This window comes from Typopeltis vanoorti, chromosome 8 (genome assembly GCF_054136105.1).
Source record: "Typopeltis vanoorti isolate ZY-2024b chromosome 8, IOZ_Tvanoo_1.0, whole genome shotgun sequence".
Lineage (NCBI taxonomy): Eukaryota > Metazoa > Arthropoda > Arachnida > Uropygi > Thelyphonidae > Typopeltis > Typopeltis vanoorti.
In genome coordinates, this window is record NC_143556.1 from 96308562 (window position 1) to 96312765 (window position 4204).

General features: G+C 33.4%; 1 non-coding gene across 1 annotated transcript; it reads right to left on the minus strand.

The window, feature by feature from the left end:
- Positions 1 to 2458: 2458 nt before the first annotated feature.
- Positions 2459 to 2540, minus strand: TRNAL-AAG (transfer RNA leucine (anticodon AAG)). The gene has a single exon. It is a non-coding gene; the product is annotated as a tRNA-Leu (tRNA).
- Positions 2541 to 4204: the final 1664 nt, after the last annotated feature.

The following is a 4204-nucleotide window of genomic DNA, read 5'->3' on the forward strand; positions in this document are numbered from 1 at the left end:
CGCGTTATTAGATTGATAATGATAAACTAATATTCTTATTTTTACTCAATAAAACTCTAAAATATATTAAATTTACTCTCTCTCTCTCTCTCTCTCTCTCTTGGTATAGATTTGATGAATCCCAAATCTACTTTCCTAGTCAATCAACACCTCTTTCTCATAAATAAATGACTTAAATACTAAGAGCTTGATTAAATATCCACAGAATTATCGAGACTAGCACACATACAGATTCTCTGCTTACTTTGTGATGATACGAAACCTATTCCAAGAACAAGTAGCGTGTCAGCCGTATAATAGGCAACTACCGCAGACACAAAATCATCTTTTAACACAGATCACGATAGGCTGCCGACCATAAAGCGAGCTAACCATACTCATAAATCTAAAGTGGACTCCGAAAGGACGTGTATGTGACAATATGCGACGTGTTTGACCAAGATACACAGAAATTGCCGAATATAGAATGGACGAACTGCAAACAGCTGTTAATATAACACTCCAAACTAGTTCCTGAACTATTCTGCAATGGTTGGAATAGCTAAACGTAATAATTGTACACATACACACTTCATGAACATTCAGTGACTCTGTCATTCGCTGAATAGTATTGTGAATCTATCAAATGCTTAATTTCTATCAATGCTCGGCATTGTTGCATATGCCAAATTAAAATTCTAAAACGATATTGTTCGAAAGTCTATTGTAGTTGCAGAATATTAACTATCAAGGGAGATTAAATGATATGTAATGTAAAATCAATAAACTGAAACTAAATAGTTGTCTAAACTTGAATTTTTTTTTCATTTTGATAACATTCATTTTTTACAAATAATAACTTATCATGCTACCTACTTACTTGAAAATTCATTATTGAGTTAATATGAACTTGATTCACTGATCGGATTGAGACTAATATTGTTTCTGGGAAGCCTACGATGCTGATGTTTCAATGAGTGCAATAGACTAATGGTAGCCGTTCCACAAAACTGCTTCTTTATCATCACTGACCATTAGAAATTATAAAACAAAATGAATTATTGCATAAACATTATCCTAAAGGTGAACGCTGAGACGTATAGATCATACTGAAATAAGAATTGAGACATCGCTGTACTTCAAAGAAATTGAAACTACACATACCACAATAGCGTTTATCCTCCCTACTATTTTTCCTTATCATACTTTCCATTCTTCTCGGCATACTCTCTATCGGTTTTTTCATAACATGAATCAGTTTTTGGGCCATTCTTCCTTCACTATGATTTCTAGTCAGTATACCTTGTTTGGCTCAGGTATGCTCAGGTACCTGACTTTTTCCATTTTATCCTGAAGGTATTCGGTATGTTGAGATAGGCACTCCGTGAAGGCTAGTCAACTTTTACTTAATTCCATTTTCTCAACAGCATATACAGAATGATACCCTGTCATTCTGAAAGTGAGAGGTATTCCAGCTCTTCTTCTTCTTCTTCTTATTATTATTATTATATGACACCTCCAAGGAATACAAGGACTCATCGCGAGACGGCACTCTACTCCCCTCCGTTACACACATCTAATCTTCTCCATTACTACTTAATTATCCCATTACATACAACCTCAGTCAACGCCATCTACTGCCCATCACCACTATCAACATTATTTTTTGTCTGTAAATTGCGTGTGTTCTGAAGGCCGATTTGCCAGTACGCGGATGAAAAACCGTTCCGAGAGAAAAACCCTATTACCTCCTCCTACAGATATATGGAATAGATCTGTTGTCACTTCTATCTATGCCGAGTTATCGAATACATCTTGGTCGCTTTCATCTACGACACTTACAAAGGGCTTGCGCATAGGCAGGCATTATCCTTCAGGGCATTACAACAATCAAAATTCCAAAATTATCATTCATCATCTTGATTCGTTATTCAATACTACGGATACTCAGAACTTTAAGGACCAATCATGGTATTCTTTCCACCAGGACTCTGAGTTATTGACTGCTATGGTTGATGTTATATAAACATCAACCACAGCAGTCATTAACAACAATCAAACCTTGTGGAAACGTTTCTACCATAATGCTAGATCGCAAAGAAAAACAGACCGTTGGAGGTTCGATTGTAGTTGCTGATTGAAGAAATTTTTTCCATCCTTTTTTATCCAGTACATCTACTTATGGAACAGGCAGATAGGGTTAAAACTCGAGTTTTTCTTTCTATTAACCAGAACTGTAATCCCCCATCTTAGAAAAATCGATTCTATAACACCCCATTTCAGACAACATTATCGATGCCTTGAAAGCCATCGATATAAATATGCCTTAGACCATTTCCTTATTTATTTATTTATTATTATTTAGTTATTTGTGTTTAGTTTAATTAATTATTTTTATTATTATTTATTTTAGTCCAACAAGCTGACGATTACGGAAGCTATAAATGATAAGTGCTGTAAACTTAAAAAAAAAATAAACTGGCAGTGATGGGATTCGAACCCACGCCTCCGAAGAGACTGGTGCCTTAAACCAGCGCCTTAGACCGCTCGGCCACACTACCCATACACACAGTTGTTTTAATCTCTGTAATTACAATTTAAAATGAAAACAGTAACTATAAATAAAGAAATATTTATTTTGGAAAATATTGGAAAAATACATATAAGAAAACGGAAATGTGCGTTACAACATTAAAAAAATAAATATGGATATGGAAATAAATACATAATGAAAAAATTTTAAGTTTAATAAGGAGTAAATTAGAACCATATACTGACGAAATTTTAGGAGATTACCAATCTGGTTTCAGACCAAAAATCTACCATTGATAATATATTTAGGTTAAGGAAAATGCATAGAAAATGTATGGAATATAATATAGAATTATGTAATTTATATACTGATTTTAACCAGGCTTTTAATAAAATAAATAGACAAAAATGATAATCTTAAAAGATTGGGGAATTCCAGAAAATTGGTGAGAATGGTTGAAATAACATTAGAAGGATCTAAGGCAAGGGTTTAAGTACAAGGTGAGGTAACAGAAGCATTCGAAATAAGTTCCGGAGTGAGAGAGGAAGATGTGCTGTCTGCAAGTTTGTTTAATTTGGTTTACAAATTAATGAGCAAAAGAAGTTGGTTTACAAATTAATGAGCTAAAAGCTAAATATATGCAATATGGAAGAAATGGAAATATACGTAATAGCCTCTAAATGTAGTATAGATGGCTATAAATTTGAATCAGTAAATCATTTTAAATATCTAGGATCATAACACATAAAGAATAACATAGAAGAACAAATAAATAAGAGAATAATAGTTGGAAATAAATGCCATCACATGCATAAAGGATTATTAAGTACTAAAGCTGTAGATAAATTAAACATTTATAAATCAATTATTAGACCAGTAATAACATATGAATGTGAATCATGGACTTTACCACAAAAAAAGAGAATAGGTTAATGATTTTTAAAAGTAAAATAATGAGAAAAATTTATGGACCAATTAAAGAGAAGAATGACAATTGGAGAATAAGAACAAATAATGAAATTAACGAATTAATAAATGGAGAAGATATTGTTAGATTTATTAAGGCACAAAGAATAGTATGATGGATAGATCATTTAGAAAGGATGGAACAAAGTAGAGGAATTAAAAAATATATAATTGGACAATGAAGAGGAGGAAGATCTAAAAAGACATGGTTATATGAGTTTGAGAAAGACCTCGGAATTCTTAAAGTTAAGAATCGGAAAAGTACTGCATTCAACAGAGTAGAATGGAAAAAATATTGTGAAGCAAGCCAAAACCTATAACGGGTTGTAGAGCTAAAAGAAGAAGAGAATTGATGTTATATAAACATCAACCACAGCATTCCAGTTAGTGACGTGAGGAACCGTTATGTGATCTCTTTCGACTAAAGGTGAGTTAGCCGGTCTCATACGGAGGTAGAGGGTTTTTCCATCCGAAAACTTGGGTTTTTCGCCCCCCCCATTACAGGAAAACCTGCACCGTGAACACACGCATCCACAGACATTAGGACACACCAAGAGGCAAAGGGCCCAACCACCTTATCCTTGAGTTATGGTTGCGGTTAAGAATCATTTTAATTTAATTTGAATAAAACGTCGACATTGTAAAGGTAGAAGAAGGAGGATTAAGTAAAGTAAAGATTACATAAAACTTGAAAGAACCCTTCTATAGAAACACGCATAAAACCTT